This window comes from Ylistrum balloti, unplaced genomic scaffold (assembly GCF_031769215.1).
Source record: "Ylistrum balloti isolate Yb309-2 unplaced genomic scaffold, AGI_CSIRO_Ybal_v1 Utg369872, whole genome shotgun sequence".
NCBI lineage: Eukaryota > Metazoa > Mollusca > Bivalvia > Pectinida > Pectinidae > Ylistrum > Ylistrum balloti.
Window position 1 is genome coordinate 257624 of NW_026782014.1, and position 19326 is coordinate 276949.

Below are 19326 nucleotides of genomic sequence, written 5' to 3' on the forward strand. Positions count from 1 at the left end.
TATGGTATCTAAGATCTGAACAATAAAATTATTCTGAACATTTCATCCATTTTATTTTTTGAATATATTTAAGCGATCTACAATATCAAATTAGTTGAATTGATTATTATCATAAACTTTATTTATTTTCGAAACCTTATCTTGAAATGTAATAATTATCAAGATATTATTAATGTTTAATTATTTTGTCAAAATAGGTGCTAAAATGTCATTTATTCTAGTAGAAATATTTATTGTGAATATATGTTTAAAAAAAGAATGTAATGTGAATTTACAGATCAAAAGTTTTATAAGAAAAAGTGAAATGTTAAGCCATTCGTAAATTGAAAGTCTCATATGCAATTGAATATCCCTAACGATCGATAATTATTTAACGTAATATCTACGCGTTATATGTCTTACTGAAACATATGCAACGTTATACATATTGAAATGATTTTAATCGACACAAGCGTAAGTGTTAAGTTATATTTCAAATTTAAATTTTCTATGTTAAAATAGGAGCTAAAATAGATTTATCTTACTTTTTTCTAGTAGATTAAAGATATAACAGTTAACTTGTTTAGATAATAACAATCATAATAGAGAATTCAATAACTTACTATGGTCGTCAGTTTAGATCTTTGTGTTATAATCGTCATTTAATGTGAATAAAATTATTTAAGAGTATTGCTGCTTAATTACTGTTGGAAACTTATATGAAAGTCTAAATGAACAAACTGATATAATGATTGCTATTTAGTTGCATATTGATCAAAACTGGTTTTTGCTAAATCCCAATTCTATATTTATTGTAAGAATAGATACATCACGTTTTGGGATTTTGCCACTTAATTTCCAGTAAATATGAAGATCAAATGGCTATCCACAATAAATAGGCGAATATTTCTCTAGAAATTGATATAAATAGTGATGAAAATCGCCCTTAAAACAATCTTATGTTATCTTGATTATAAAAATTTGAAAACCTTTTCTAAAATTTTGTTACTTAAATTTTCGAAATATGATTAAAGTGAAATAATCATAGGTTTAACACGATATCTAAAATATGAGATATTATCGATATAGATAATGAAACATAACGTCTTTTCTGAAATCTTGATATCATACCTATTATAAAAAAACATCGTATGAAAATTAATGTGACTTAATTGTCCAAAAAGATTAATATCAAATAAATGATAATGAAATACTTTTATAAGATAATAAAATGATTGTAATTTAGATAAATATTCATCAAAATTGCTCTTGGCTGTATTTTATTGTTATTGTAAATGTGGAAATAACAATTTCATATTATGGAATTTCGCTACTTTATTTGAAAATATTTGGAATTAAAGTAAGTATAGTTTGAATAAAAAAGTTAAAATAAGTATACAAATTGAGATAAATATTGATGAAACCAATATTAGATTTGTCAAGGTTTTCATGGTAATTAAATATCACATGATATTTTTTTTTAATTTATTATTTTTTGCGTGTTAAAAGATAAGTATCAAAATGTCTTAACATCATATAAAAACATTTTCATCAATATTGACTCAGTCTTACTTTTAAGATTAATAATAATCTGTTCATCGTGAATATATCTTTTAGAACAAAAACGTAATTTGATTATACAATTCAAAAGTTTGATAAGAAAAAGTGCAATGTTAAGCCATTCGTAAAATGAAAGTATCATACATAACTGAATAATTAAGTACTTACATTGGCCTTCTGTTTTTTCTGAGTAGGATTCCTCCTGAGTAATGGTCACTTCTTTGATTGTCGCTAAAATAATAATTTTGGAATATGCTTTAATTTTGAGACAATTATTCTTAACAATTGAGACATTTTAAAACAACATCTATGTGTTAAAATATATGCAACTCTATACAAATTGAAATGATTTTAATCGACACAAGCGAACAAGTAAAGTTATATTTCAAATGTTATTTTCTAGATCAAAATAGGTGCTAAATAGATTTATCTTTCTTTTTCTAGTAGATTAAAGATCTAACCGTTAACTTGTTTAGATAATAGCAATCATCATGGAGAATTCAATAACTTACTATGGTCGTCATCTCCTGTAGTCTCCATACCATCTGGCAGTAATGCTGGAATAAGTGAAAAGGATAATTATAGTTAATTTGGGGCTGCTTATCTCGGACCAAAAATAAATCACTAACTCAATGACTATGTTTTTGTGCTATCTTTTATCGTGATATTTAAGAATTGATGTAAACGAATTTGTAAATGTTATCTTAGTATTTGGTATTTCATCTTAAAGTAGTATATTCTAATATCAAATTGTAATTAACCACTATAATGGTTAAAACAATTCGGAAAGGATATCTTACGTATATTTTTAGTTTAAATCTTTGTGTTATATTCTTCATTAAATTTGAATAAAATGATTTAAGAGTATTGCTGCTTAATTACTGCTGAAAACTAATATGAAAGTCTAAATGAACAAACTGATATAATGATTGTTATTTAGTTATATACATAAGATTTGAACCAAATTTAGTATAGTGCCTTCCATCAATAAGATTTCGGTTGAGGTCGGTATTCGTCAAAAATCGACCCACAGTTTACAGAGTTAAAGAACTGCAAATCTCTCAAAATGGCATATTTCGTTGTTTTCCCTTCACAAATTGCTGTGGTTTTGGGCATAGTGTTTAACAATACATTTTCTTCTACTTGTTTTTATTCAAAGATTGAACTGAAAACAAGCTATTTTGGGTTGTTATCGAGATTATTAGATACAGGCATTTTAGGAAATCTTGACGAAATATGTTTAAGGAAAATGAAAATATCGCATTTATTTAAAGATTGAATCCTGTTATGTTGAGGTTTATGGGGTATAAACCTAAATGGGTTTTGAGACAAATGCTACTTGTTATCCAATTTTAAATATCAAAACTTATGTCGTAAGGATTTTCCATACAACATGTTTTTATTTTATATATCACTTTACATGATATACTCATTGGTACATTTAAAAATGTAAATACACACATTCACACTCACTTTGTATATGATAAATAGGGATTTTGTAATATATAGTTTCATATTTAAATATTACTTTACATGCTGTACTACATGAACAAGAACAAATGTAATCTTTCATTTGTACTATAATATAGGAATAATTTTTCTATTGAGTTCTCTATTACAAACATAGTTTATATTAGACACAAATGTAACCATATTTGAAGACATGTTTTCAACCCTAGTATACTATACTTGTCATATTCTATGTGTTTTGAGGTAACTCAAACTTACATATACATACATCTGTATCTACATAACACATTTTCAATACTACATTGTACTTGGATATGTATATACACTTGCATTTATGAAATATTTTCTATGGTATATACATCAACATTACTTTTATAATATTCTATAGATTTAATCATATATCTGTAACATTCTATATATTTTGAGAACAGTATATAATATTCGTACTTATACATATTTTAGGAAACAAGGTATTTTCCATAATATTTTGTGTGTCTACGCATGCAAAAGTATACAAAAAAACTTTCAGTACGGAGTCCGGTGATGTAGACCTCCCTTATGAATGTAGCACAACACCATTTTATTGTATCGTGTGTGTGTGTGTGTGGAACGTATAAATGCCATTTTCGGTGTGAATGTTGTTTTGTTGGAATGTATAATATGTGTATGTATACCAAAATAAAAATTTATTGAAAACAATTTATTACAAATCAGCTACGTTCATGAGACTCCCCCTCTTTAACTGACATCTATGTACACAAAAGGAGAAAAAAAGAATACAAAAGCATCAACAAAATCATAATCTGAACTCCAGATCCGTTGAACCGAAGGCAACATATAAACAAAAGATATATTTACACTAAGACTCTTGAAAAGTTCAAGAGAATAAGATCAGGTGTTCTGAACGAGATTCCAGGTATTGAAAATATAACTATTAACTAATGAGTGTACGAAAAAATGTTAACCTTCTAATCACTCAAGGACACAGAATATTGCCCAATGAGATCAAAGTGGCGACCATAAAACTTGCAAAAAAGATTATAGCAACTGGCATGCAAACATATACCAAATGAAAAAAAAACTATATATGGTGAAATTATATTGTATTCAATCCGTATGTACTGCAAATACATGTTGAACATTTTTTTCCAGAAATTGCTAGTTTCTACTTATATAAAGATTTTGCAAACTTTAAAAAAAGTCTCCAAATCAAATATTTTTTTATTTTCGCATATAGTTCCTCGCGTTTGTCACCAACTTTTTTTAATTTACTTCAATGACTGCACTCTGACATTAACCTTCTTCAATACGTACCAATACCGCTTATTCCTCCAACTAAAGAAATATATAAAACTGCCCAATTCGGCAGGATATGACAGTTCCCTCTTCTTTCCTTCCTTGAAATTAATGAGTTCTCCCTCATACTCGCATATGGCTTCATTGGTTTTGAATGGCCTTCCAGTAAACAACCCTTTTCCTGTAATTACATTTATTTTTGTTTCTCTTTATTTATTGCCATCAAGTAAACGTGTTAACATATTCTTTGCTCTCTGGAATATCACATTCTACAAATTTTGCCAAACACAAATATATTCGACACGGTAATTATACAAATAAATTTTACACTACATAATAAACATCGTATAAACCAAATATACTTTAATATGTATTTCACAAGTACATATTTTTACGGTGTTTCACTACCTATGCATTGTGAGTAACTCCGGAGGAAACTTAAGCTTTTTACATCAATATAACTTATTAGTTACAAGTACAGCCTTTGACGCCCACTTGGCAAAAACTCTCTCGTGGTCGTGCGGCTTTCTCAATTATGTGTATAAAAATGATATTATTATTTGTATGTCCCTTCCCGTGGTTAGGTAGTTATATTCTATTAATAATATATATATACTGTATATACATATAATGCAGTTGACAACTTTCATATTATTTACGTATTGACTAATTTCATGGTAGAATGAGGGTTAAAAGAAGTTAAAGTAACAGATGAAAAAGATAAAAGTATACAGTTAAGATACAAAGTCAGGGTTCCTTTTTACATATGATTGCCAGACATATCTTGGAAAGCAGCATTATTTAGGGTTTCAGTAAATAAACTTCAGTTTTTGGTACTTTGATACGCGATATTCTATGTAATAATTTCTAATAAAAAATCTTAAATTATGCATGGTCTATGTTCTGGACATTTCGTATGTGATGTTTTTGAAGTAAGCTTGATATTGTCAACGAGACGGAAGCACATTCAAAGTCATATAAGACATTATGAAAAAATATATATAACCACTTTTTTCTTAATAACCAATAAAGCTAGAGAAGAGATATTTGGTCGACAACAGGCTGGGATGAAGGGCTTGAAAGTTTGAAGAAATAAATGACTGACATAATTTAAAAATAATACAAACGTGAAGGTACAACGGTTTTCATTTTCGAGTATCATTATCGCATTCTCTCAGTACGTTTTCTTCTCCCATATACAAAATAAAAAAAGTTAAATGTCTCATCAAACCTATTATTGATTATGCTGATAAATTTACAGTTTATGGGGCTATACATTTTCATAACTTTTCAAAGGAAATTGACTCGAAAAATTGGAAATTTGTATATTAACACATTTTATCTAAATATAGGTTATGTATGAAGAAATAAATTAATTACAATCTGGAATTCGTATTACCTTTTTCTTCGTTGATTTGCTTGACGAACAGGTCCTGATAGTATTCATCCTTTAAATAGAAATGGAAAACATGTACTAAAACTACTTATAGTCTTCCTACTTGCTCCTTCTAATCATATACCCTCCCCTAATATACATGTTAGTCCCTGTCTTCTCCTAGACCTCCTATCTGTTACTCCTACTCCTATAATCCCCCCCTATAAACATACTCTTCATCCTACACCCCTCCCTAATATACCTGTTTATCCCAGCCTTCTCTTGAACCTTCTATCTGCTTCTCCTACTCCGATAACGCCCTTATAAACCTACTCCTAATCCTACATCTCCCCTAATATATATGTTAATCCCTGCCTTATCCTTGACCTCTTAACCGATACTCCTACTCCTATAACTCCCCTCTAATCCTACTCCTAATCCTCCCCCCCCCCCCCCCCCCCCCCCCCACCCCCAATATACATGTTAATCTCTGCCTTCTCCTGGACCTCCTCTCTGCTACACCTACTCCTATAAACCCCCCTACAAACCTACTCTTCATCCTAGACCCCTCCCTAATATACATGTTAATCCTGGCCTTCTCCTGGACCTTCTATCTGCTACCCCTACTCCTATAAACCTCCTCTAAACCTACTCCCAGTCCTCCTACTTTCTACTCCTAATCCTACACTCGCACAAATATACATGTTAATCGCCGCCTTCTCCTGGACCTCCTATCTGCTACTCCTTCTCCAGCACCTGTCTTTACACCGCTTAGACCTAACCTAACCCTTGCTTTACCCTAACTTCCTAAATTCCTTAAAGTCAGGTGCAGCATTTCATGGACCCTTTCACCGAACAGTCTGGCAGAGAGGAGGCACCATTGAACCCTGTTCTCCTGTCCTTGATACTTCATCTCAAAGGCCAGGGCTAGGTTAAGGCTGACCTGACAGCCCTTGAATGCCACCAGGCAGAAGGTTTGAGGCTTTGTCTGCCATGAGATGTGAAACTCTCCCTCCTTCCTAACCCCCGACATATCCAATCTATAGAGGATAATGTGGAATACCCCCATAAATCATGCCCTATCATACCCCCCTTGAGTACAAATCATTGCAAACCCCACCCCACCCCACCTTTCACATGAAATAAAACCAGCCCTGGCCTAAATCCTTCCCCAATCAACATATCCACTAAGTCTACCACATCCTGTAATCTCCCTACTGACTTTCCAATTAACCTCTACCAACTCTACGCCAAAATTACTAAAAAACTTTCCCTCCCTGTCTCCCTTTATTAGCCCTGCCTATCAATAAATCTATGGCCAATAATGACCACTTTCCCCTGAACATAGTAGCTGTAACTCAAACTTAACTCTGTGGTTAACACTTACCTACAATAGAATTAAAATTAAAGATGTTACAACCTAAGTAATACATCTAACTAACAATAAGTCCAAACTAACACCTACAATGCTGAAAGTCATTCACAAAAATCTTCAGCTATAGTGTAGTGCAAAACCCTCAAGGTCACCTGCCTGGTCCACGAAGACCTAAGGAAATGTTGATAACAGAGTTCAATGTCCAGCTGAGGCACAGCATTGGGAATTTCTCCAATACAGTTGCATCCTGAGGAAAACAGAACTTCCACATTAATTGTTGTGGAGGAAAGTCACAAGCTGTCACTTCTCTTAATTAGTTTTCAGTTGAAAATTTCTTCCATCAGCTGGAAATTCTCTTTGCCACAGGCAGGTGTCACATCAGGTTCACAGGAGTCCTTCTGTGACTCCCTCCCCGGGTTGGTGTGCCAGCGATGCAGATACATATGAAAAGTTGAAAAAAAACTATTCACTACTATCATAATAATTAATTAAACTAGTAGAATAGAATCACATTTCAACAACATTAACCTAAATAATAAACTCTAAGTGAGATCATAGGTCCCACAACACATCAACTTCTGCGGCCGTCTATGTTGACGTCCAAGTCGTGATACTGGGCATACCCACAATTCCTCCTTGGGTTCACCTATCTCTATGGGTTCATGTTTGTCTATATAGTCCACCTCATATCGTTATCTACACTGTCATGCAAAAGAGCCAGAGTGTCCTCTAAGAGTTCCTCCCAGACATCATCACATGCTGGTTCCCAAGTCTTGTCCCGATCAGGAACCTGTGCTTCCATTCGACCCCCAAGTGCCTCCTCCTCCTCCTTCACATCCCATGGGAGGTAATCCTAAGCCACTGTCGCCTCTATTCTTTCATCATAAGTAAAGTTTCAATCCATTAAAGTGTACACCTTATTGATTCCTGCTCCCAGACCTACAAAGGATATAATTAACATCTGACAATATTGCTTCAATCAGAAAAGGCCCCTTCCATTTCAAAATTTTCAATCTCATCTCTCCTACATCTCACGGTATAAAGCAAAACATTATCATCACTCCTAATGACAACCCATGGATTTTAGAATTATATTGAAACTTCTGTTCCCTCGGCTATTGTTTTACATGTTCCCTTACAATAGTTTCCAGAGGCAAATGGAGGTCCAAATCAGATTGGTCAGTACTTAGTATCCCAATTAAGGTACAATTAAACCTTTCCACCAACCAGTCACATCTGGGGTGATACAGAGAGATCCTAGTATATCTCATCCCTAAGATTTTACAAATTTTCTCGAAAAATCTTGGATTCAAAATCTGGACCCTGGTTCGTATTAAGAATGCCACACCTAGAAAAGGACTTACCAATAAGTATCTGTGCTATGGTTTTTGCTTTCTAATTGGGTAAGGGGGGTGTCTTTTTTCACTTAGAAGAAAAATCTCCTACTACTAATATTCATTTGTTTCTCTCTGTTTGGGAAAGGATCCTAATAAGTATATGACTATTTTCTCCATAGCTTTACTGGCTGTTGTATCAACAAGAGAGGCCCTACAAGTACAGCTCTTCTTAACCCCATAATCATTTTTTTACAAAAACTTAAATGTAATTTTTCGATATTGGATGCTTTATTCATTCCCCAGACCTCACAAATATAATTCAAAATACTAGCAACATATGTATCAAAGACATGAAGTTGTGTTTCAACGTTAAAAACAGTTTTCTTGCACACATTGATTACAGCAAAAAGTGTCTTTTTTCCTCGTACTGCAATTTTTTTTCTGAGTTTTCCTGAATTTTCTATTGAATGTAACAAAACACCTACGTAATTAAACTCATTTATACTTCCTAGTTTGCATCTGTTATAATTCCATTTATCACTTTCCTTGATTTACCCCTGTTTGTAAAAACCATCACCTTTTTTTTCTGTATTTATAGTTAACCCCCAATCACTGGTATATATCAACAAAGCATCTAACACATTTTGTAAACCCTCAGGTGTTTTCAGTTAACAGAACCATGTCGTCTGTGTACAATATTATTTTTTTTCCTGTCTCGCCCTCTGAGATAAGTTTATATCATAGGTTTTGCCTGTTAAGGAAGTCAAATGTTTTCTAATAATCAATAAAGCAGCAATACAATATATTCTTGTAGCACTTTACTTGTTAATATCTTCAGAACAAGTCGTTTATTCAAAATTGAAGTAAAAAGTTTTCCTAAGCAACATATTAATGTGATACCACAATAGTTATTTGAATCATTTCTATTGCCCTGTTTAAAAACAGGTACTATGTTAACAACAGACCAAGATTTTGGATAGTTTCCAGACTTAGAAATATTATTAGATAATAATACTGGATGTGATAAGAGTATATCTTTATCCTTAATGAAATATTCATTTATTCGTAAGTTGTAAGCACCAGCTTTGGAAGTATGTTATTTGTTACAGTTTCTTCTTCAGTAATGTCATCATCTAATTGGGTGGTCGGGTGGCGCAGTGGTAACGTACTCGCCTTTCACCTAGCTGACCAGGGTTCGATTCCTGGAACAGAGGTGAAAAGGTAAGGGGTCACCTGCTCGACCACGTGGGTTTTCCCACGGGTACTCCGGTTTCCCCCAACAATAAGACCCTTCACGCGCTTACATCCGGACCAACAAGAGTGATTGACATAACTTGTTTCGCAATTGTTGTAAAATAAATAAAGTTTATATTAATATCTAATTTTTGAAATATAGAGTCAGGTACATTTCCATCTATGTAAGCATTCAAACATTCCAAACCATTTTGTTTCTCGTAAATCTGTGGAAGATTATCCATGAAAATGATTGAGGAAAGCTTGCTCATCTATATTACAATGTAAATTACTAGTATTACCATGTTTTCCAGGCAATAAGCTGCACCCAAGTATAAGCTACAGGGCTGGTTTTTAGCAATTTGTTTTAATTGATCCATGATGTGGTAACCGTTATGTTGACCAGGATGTAATAAGCTATTGTAAACTTCCTCTATGGCTTCTGAAGCAACCATGAAAGTTCAGAAGATATTATTGCCATTCATATTAAAGCATACAATTAATTAAGTAAATCCACAAAAATGCTATTTTTAATTCAATCATAAACTCATCCTGTATATGGTTGCAAATGACGTGACGAACAGGTAATCATAAAAAACTTGGATACGACCTCCTGTACATATGTATGGTATCCTTGGTTTAAATCACTATTTTTTTTTTATTCTTAGTGGAAGCATGACATGTTACAGCAACCAGAATTATCAGGGTACAATGTCACATAGTCAATAGTGCAAGTGAATGGCCATTCCAAAATACATAACAGTCAGGAACTGATATCCATATGATACGTTTAGTGTTATTAACATTAGGAACATAACTTGATGTACTTGACAAAAAGTTTGCAGCATCATACCCAACAGTGTCGACTTGGATAAAATCATCATTACTGGTTGTCTATTAAAATGACCAAAGACAAATACTTTCCCAATACCTCTATACATAGTAATCTGTCTTCAAATGAAGCGAGAAGATCATTGTCACATTTCTCATAGAAAGTGGTGTTGATTGGAGGAAAGTTATAAGAAATAAATAAGTACTAATGCCATCATTAGATAATGATCTTGCTAGCTTTATCGACATGATATTGTCATTACTGATATCCACATAACAGCAAAATTTAGATAAGACTAATAAACATAACAACTCCACAACCTTTACCATGTAGTCTTGGAAACAAGAAACATTCATACTCTTTCAATTCTATCGCTGAGCTATCAGTCCTATTGGCATTGCAATATAAATACAAACATGATGTAATGCTATGGGTGTTGTCACTCTATAATGTCAATGTATTGATCAAAACCAATAATAGACCGTGATGAAACAAAGGCTATGACCACTGTTTATTTCCACAAGTAAGTGTACAGGTAAATTTGGGCTATGTCTATAAATAGTCCCTTAAAATGAATTACCCCCAATCGGGCCCCACTGCACATCCAAGTATTACTGATACCGACTCAAATGAACACATGTGTTTTATTGTTATTGTAAAGTTTTTGTAAATTTGTTATTTTTCAAGATCATCATCATCATCATCAACAACAAAACAAAACTATGACAATAATCATTATCACTGATTAGTGTTAATCCCTAGGATTCAGGTGTATCAGTATTACCAGAATGCATTGTTTGCGATACACGTCTTTTTTTAGAGAAAGAGAGAGGGGGGAAGGAGAGTGGGAGAGGGAGGAAGAGAGAGACAGAGAAAGTTGTCACGGAAAATTAAACAATGTGTCTATCAAGGAGTTGTACAGGATTTAAAAGCTTCAGTAAGTATTTATGTACTTCACACTTGTTGGCATATTCAGGGTCATGTATCAAGAAGCTGTTTCCATTTACTCCCATCATTATCTATTTTCTTGATAATTATCTCTCCTTTTCTAACAGCAGAATATTTTTCAATGCGATAGGCATCCTTAATAAGTTTGCACAATGCATGTATTGATAAGGTTGATTGTAAACATCTTGTCCTATAAATATATTGTTTTATTGTTAAAATGATCATATTATCAACCCTCAGATTCAATAACCCAAAAATGAAAGTTTCTTTATTAAAAGCAAAAGGAATTAATAAGGTATCAAGGAGAAATTCAAAGTCTTGAAGGAACTTTTGAACCTCTGTACAATCCCATAACATATGAATTATTGTCTCTACTTCAGTTTTACAATGGTAACAATATGGACTATCAACAAGTCCAACTTTGAATAAAAAGGCGTTACATGTTAAGACATGATGATTAATTCTATATTGTAACCTATGTAATTTAGAATTTTTAGTCACCTGAAAAGGAGTACTATATATTTGTTTCCAGGTTTCATCTTCAAAATCAAACAAATCATTCAATTTTCTTTTCCCATTTGAGATAGAATTATTTTTACATAACAAGCCATTGAAGTCTTTAGTCCCCTCTTTATGTTTCAAACATATTTCCAAGTTTGTTGGTATATAGGGATAGCTTATTGTTATATTTGCAATGTTACTGGACAAGTGATTTTTTTTTAAATGAAAACTTTAAATAATTTCTTTGATATGTAAGAAAGTATGTGCATATGCCGTATTTGTGCATAAATTCTGCATGGGTATAAAATGAACTGGTATTACAATCCTTAATCATATCATTTATATAATACCTTTGTTAAACCATTCTTTATAAAAAAAAAGACTGGAACCCCCTATCATAAAGTATTTGTTATACCAAATAGGAGTTTTCAGTAAATGTATTGCATCCTTATCACTTTCTTTAAAAACTAAATTTCTGCATGCCTGAAATACATCGTTCCAAAACAGGTTTCTACATCTCTGCTGACAGTATGCTATATATTCTGGCCCACAGTTGCTCAAAATATTTCTATCTGCATATATATTAAATAATACTTGCCATTTACCCGCTGATGTATAAAGTCTGCGGATCCATGTAAGTTTCAATGCGTCAATAAAAGACTTTATGTTAACTATTTCAAGACCCCCTTCCAAATAATCTTTAGTTACAACGTCTCTTCTAATTTTACCTACTTTACTATTCCATAGGAAATGGTATAATTCTGAGTTTAATTTTTTAATAAAATCATCATCCGGATTAGGGAGTGATATAAAAATGTGATTGAGTTGTGATATAAGTAATGACTTTATTATATTTATCTTTCCTATTGGTGTTAAAATTCTTCTGCTCCAGATCTTTATTAATGACTTCAGCTTCACTAACTTCTTGTCATAATTCAGTTTAGGTATTCGTTGTAGGTCAACATGAAATTCTAGAAAAAGGAGTAGAAATGAATTTTTCCCCCATTGCAAGTTTAATTCTGGGTAGTACGTCTCATCACTATATTTTTGGTCCCCTATCCATATAACTTGAGTTTTACCTACATTAATTTTCAGCCCAGAGATTTTTTGCAAATTTAGTGAGTTCCTCCAAGGATTCCTTTAATGATTTCTTGGTTCCATCTAAAATGAGAGTGGTATCCGCATACCGAGAAATTAAAAGAGGAAAATTGTTTACTTTTATACCATTTATACACTTGTTATTTCCCAATTTAATAGCCAGAATTTCTGCACTTAATATAGAAATATACGGGGCAATTGTGTCCCCTTGACGGTAGCCCCTCTTGATATCGAGGAAAGATGAGAGATTACCACCTTGATTAATTGCTGACATTGAATTATCATGGAAAGTTTTTATCCAACTATCACGCCTTTTCTTAAAGTTATTTGGATAAATGAAGTATATAAATTTATTCAAATTGAAAACTTTATATAAAACTTTTATTTGTTTAAAATGAGACTGTAATTTAGAAATATACTTTAAAATTGTTCTATACTTTAAAATTACTTCGTATTTACAAAAACGTAGAAAATATCATAATCTTATATACTCAGCGTCAATGAAAACGCAACACCTTTAAATTACTGTCAAAATTTACCAATTATAGTTTTGAATACAATATTTAATAAAATACCTAAAAAGTTGATTATGTCCATAACAAAATTCACTCAATGCAATCAGCACTACATCATGGGAATACTTTGATTTCCGGGGGCTAATGTCCATACCCCCAAAATCAAAATAACCACGTTCAATATCTAATGTGGCCACAATTTGCAGCGACACAAGCGCGGCATCTTCGATGCATTGACCGAATAAGGCGTTGGATTTTGATTTGAGGAATGTTCCTCCATTCTTCCTGAAGAGCGATTTCAAGCTGCCGACGCGTCTTGGGCTGTCGTGGTCGCTCTCTCACAGCCCTACCCAATTGGTCCCAAAGATGCTCGATCGGACTAAGATCCGGGGAAAACGCGGGCCACGGGTTGCGATGTTCTGATGTTGAAGGTAGTCTGTCGTGATACGAGCGGTATGTGGTCGTGCATTGTCCTGTTGTAATAACGCTACGTTTGGGTGTCCAGCAAAGAATGGAACAACAGCAGGAGTTAAGACCTCGTTGATGTAGCGCTGTGCTGTTAGATTGCCGTCAATAATTACTAGAGGGGTACGGTATGCAAAAGAGATACCTCCCCACACCATCACACTGCCACCGCCCCACCTATCCGTTTCCGTTACACAGCAGTCCAAAAACCTTTCACCTCGACGTCGCCACACTCGAATTCTACCGTCATTTCCTCTGAGGCGGAATCTCGATTCGTCGGTGAACAGGACGCCAGCCCACCGACGTTGGGTCCATCCTTGGCGCTGCCTTGTCCAATTTAGACGATTTTGACGGCGAATTTTTTGCAGATTTTTCTTATAAGATGAAAATGAAATTGTTTTTCCTATGATTTCAAAGAGTAGGGTCTCTAGAAAAAGCTGATCATTAAGTTATTGCAAAGTTAGTAACACAGCTATCACCATTAAACCTACAAACGATTATACTATCTGTAGTGCTGGAGACTTCGACGTGTTAAACATTGGTATCATATTACAATCAAACAGAAAGGTAACCTGTCAAGTGACAGCTTCACGAATTCTGCATCAGTTTTCAGTCCAATTTCTTGATTCATGGTTCGCCATCTATCAATCTCTTATTTCATGTATATATTCTTACATGTCCCCTCTTCTGGTGTAATTCCGTCCTCTTACGTTTCCGTGTGCTGTCAATTTGTCAAATAATTCCTAGGAAATCGTCGTCTTTTCGTGTCTGTACCCGCCATATTGTTACTCTTCACACGCAGGCGCAGCATCAACGAAGACTGAGACCACATTTTTTTATATAACAATCAAATTTGATTACAGTCACTGTTATTTTGAATTATTAACAGAGGGATTTCGTTGTATGACACATTCTTGGAAAATGGAACATTTATATTATTTTCTAATGGTAATTATTTTCAACATTAGTCGCTTTTACTTAGGAGGGATATTTTTTTCTATATCTGATCGATTGTAAATGACTTGTTGATTTCCACTTTACAATAAATATGTAAACCAATACAACCTGTCACGAACCTTTTTGATTGCTTTATTAAGGAATGGATTCCGTGCGATTATATCAAATATATATATGAACAGTGACATTTAATAAATTGTTGAATCGTTATGTTCTTAATGGAAGGAATAACGATTTAACATCAAATAAAAAAAAACTTTCATGGTATATCGAGCCTTTGAAAAATCTGTAAATCTGTAAAAGTGCGGAATTATACTTTGCTGTCGATCATCAATGTTCCAGTGATCTTGACTATTTCGACGTGTCACAACAAGCTACTGGTGATATCTTCACTAAGACTAATATGAACGCAAATTGAATTGAGTTCATAAGTACTTGTATTAACGTATTTGGAAGTAATTTATTTATCAGTAACAAAAACTACGAATGTCAAAAGTGCAAACAGTTTAAAATGTAAAATAACATTTATCAGAAACAAAAATAGATAAATAAACCTATATTTACTCTGATCTATTTGACATTCATTAGACTTTATCTTTTATCCATGAACTTTTGCACATTTTAACACCTCAAACCCATTTCATAGCTACACTATCCATATTAATGTAGTGTTGGTACGGAACGGACAAATCTGAAACTCGGAAATTAGGCAAAACTGTCCTGTTTGCCCGTTCGCATCCCTAAATGGAGCCTTGGGATTTCAAATTGTGCTAATGTGATAGTGTTTATTTTATTTTTGTAGTTTATTATATTCACAATATTTTAATGTTTATATTTATAATTCATCTATTTTTGTACGCGTCCGTTTGCCGCGTCAGTCTATTTGAATTTTATCCTTTGCATTGTGAGTGTGTATGCTAGTTAGTGTCGTGTGTAAGAGTCACGTGATGTGGTGAAAATCTGTTGGTTAGGTCATGTGATTGTCTATTTTATTTTGGTCTTTGTCTAAGTTAGTTTTTGCGCGAGTTGGCCAGAGGTGTTTTTTAAGTTCTGGTGTTAACAACCAAGTATTGGAAGACAGTCTAATGATCTACCGTCACAATCGTGTATGGAAACCCTCTTCTTGTAGAAGAGGTAGGTACAGATTGTATATTTATGAATGTCATATATGAAACTGTTAAATTCTTTTATATTATTAGAATTATGAGAACAGTTATATGTATTTTTTTAATATTTTGTAATAGCTTATACGGCGAAACTTGTAAGCGTTTATTACAATGAAAATGTAAAAGTAGTAATGAATGAACAAGTTATTATGTAATTGTATTTTAATTCTATGTAATATGTTCCATGTTTTAGGGTTTTTTGTCTCATTCTGTTTGTTAGCTTCCTTGCGCTAATAAACACGGTATAATCGAGGACCCTGAGTTGTGTTGTTGATCCATCAAGAAAAACACGACTTTCACACTATTTTGCTTTTCCTCTTACACAAGATATACGAATGCACACGAAGCTGAGTGTTCAAATTATATTTTCAAAACTTGACAGAAAAGTTTTCTGGTAATATGTGGTCTTTAATTAATTAGCTATCAGAATCTTATTTTAACAATCAAAACTGCAAATAACTTTTTTGTATTATTAAATATCTCTTATTAGGAATTTTCACCAAAACTTTTAAAACTTCAATGTAGGGTATCAACGTATACGAAACTACAAAGACTTGATATCTCATGCATATAAAGTTAATATAATTGTATTTAACTGTTGTTAATTTAGATGACCTTGACCAACTTTCAAGGTCACAGGGGTCAATTATATCAATAGCATTTAATGACGTTTTCTTACTTTTAAAGAGGAAAACAGTTACGTGATTTAGTCAACAATGTACTGTAAAGACTTGCTTTTGATAGGTATAAGCAAAACTTCCACAAAAGACAAATTTCCGGTTTTTCATAGGGGTCAAAGTTCAAAACTTCAATGTATGATACCAACGTATGCGAAACGTCTTCACAAGTTTGAAAGAACCTACACTGTAAAAAATAAGCGTTAAGTTACACTTCATTTACACTCAATTTAATGGATATTTACACCGTTTCTGGTGTCGTAAGGCATCCTACACTAGAAATGGTGTATATTGACACTAGATACTGATTGGTGTAACGGTACACTTTACTTACACTAGATGTGGTGAATATTTACACCGTTTCTGGTGTCGTAAGGCATCCTACACTAGAAATGGTGTAAATTGACACTAAATTCTGATTGTTGTAGCGGTACACTTTAAGTTACACTAAATGTGGTGAATATTTACACAGTTTCTGGTATCGTAAGGCATCCTGCACTAGAAATGGTGTAAATCTGCGGACACTAAATACTGATTGTTGTAACGGTACACTTTAAGTTACACTAAATGTGGTGAATATTTACACTGTTTCTGGTATCGTAACACTCAATTCTGAACGGTTTAATATTACAGTGGTTACAAGTACAATATTCGATGCTGACGTTATTTATCCTGACATAGTTTGAATCTTTAGCATACTTAGTTGGCAGTTGTAGTTGATTGTAGTTGATAAAATATATACCGACGTGGTGCTACATGGCATTATACTTGATTTATTATTTTTTTTTAAATGCGTTAAATTTAGTTTAAAATTATCAAACCCTTTGCCCTTTGCAGATAAAATATTACTGAACATGTACAGTACGGCAGTACTCGTGACCCGTTAGTAAATAAGGCTCTTCATGTATAAAAGTATAATACAATGTATCCAGTCTATTTCAGTTTTAAACCTTGAAATCCCTGCTTTTAATGTTTTTTATTTCTAATTGTAACCGTTATGTTAGCGTGCGTGCACGCGGGGCTCTCAATTTATACGGAGCTACCTGCTCCAGAGGCGATCAGGATACCTCGGCTACCTGGCCGAACAGTTGAACGAAATAACACAAACAATATATCAATATACACTACAATGGGAAGGACAGTACTCCTGTCCTCCCTACACCGTCGCCTGGACGTAAATCACACCACGAGGCTACAACACACCACAACACTCAACAGCCTGCCAGCACCACGACACTGTCACTGCTACAGGCACGTCGCCGAGCTGACCACCGTACAGCTCAGACGTCGCCTAACTAGTGTCCTTCTGTTACAAAGTACTAAGTAAGGTGTCAGTTTTTGTATCAGCAGTCAGGCGTACCAGAGCAGCCTTTGCAGGCGACTCCTTATCCAGGAGCTTCCGGCGTACCTGATCCGTCAACTTACTGGCACCAACCACACGTACAATAACTGCTACCCGAGTAGCCTTATTCAGGCAACCCCTTATGCAGGAGCTTCTGGTAGCAGTATGCAGTGAATGCTTACCTTATTGTGTACACTGTAACGCTGTACACTGTGTGTTTTCAGAACTTTCAGTTAACAGTACTGGTTTCAATTAGCCTATATACAAAATTTGGTGGAATATTCTGGGTGTCATTATTTTGAAGATTAATAAAGCACGAAAAATTACCTCATAACCCAAATTAAGTAACACGTATATATTTATTCAGTTATAAAGTATGATTACATATATAGAAAACACCAGTTTCCTTTACAAATCAGTCAATCATTGTTAATTACTTTAATTAGGGAGTTTACAAGAAGGGAGATAACTCAAACTGAATAAAATCATCACACTAATAAACTTATCAATTTCAATGTAACACAGTTCAACTGTTCAGATTCGGAAGTTATTAGTACACCCCCCGCCCCCGCAAAAAAAAAACTCACTTCCTATGATGTTTCAGTCTGTCTACTGAAAAAAAAAATTGAAAATTTCACATTTATTATTGATCATTTTGTTATTTGTTGTTTAGAACCCAAATTTATGAAAAAGTTGTTATTCAAATAATCTGATCAAGTTTACGCATTTACATGTAGGTCTATATACAGAAAGCTGTACATGCAGGCCTACACCGATCTCGGAGTAACTTTACCCTCTACCGTGTCACCTTCGTCATCCAGAGTTATCGAACTTCCAGTAAAATCCGTGTCACTACAAAGTTTGCAGAATATGGCCAAAGTACTTAGATGGCCTCAAGTATTTTCGAGACAAGTACTAAGTTGGAGACTGCATCCCATGGAAAAGGAAAGTGACTCGAAGTAAGTATTTAGCGTGTGGCGGGGGCGGCGAGACTTCCACATGTGGAATTAATGGATGTCCGCGAACATTTTCTAAGCATGCGTCATTTACGAGTCACGTTTACAGAACACATAGTAGTGATAGTGCTTTTTCAGGAAGTGATTTTGTTGATATAATCGATATTCATGAGAACCTTATGTGTTACTTGTGCAAAGAGTCATTACGGCCAGTTAAAATAAGTACATTAATTGGACATTTGGT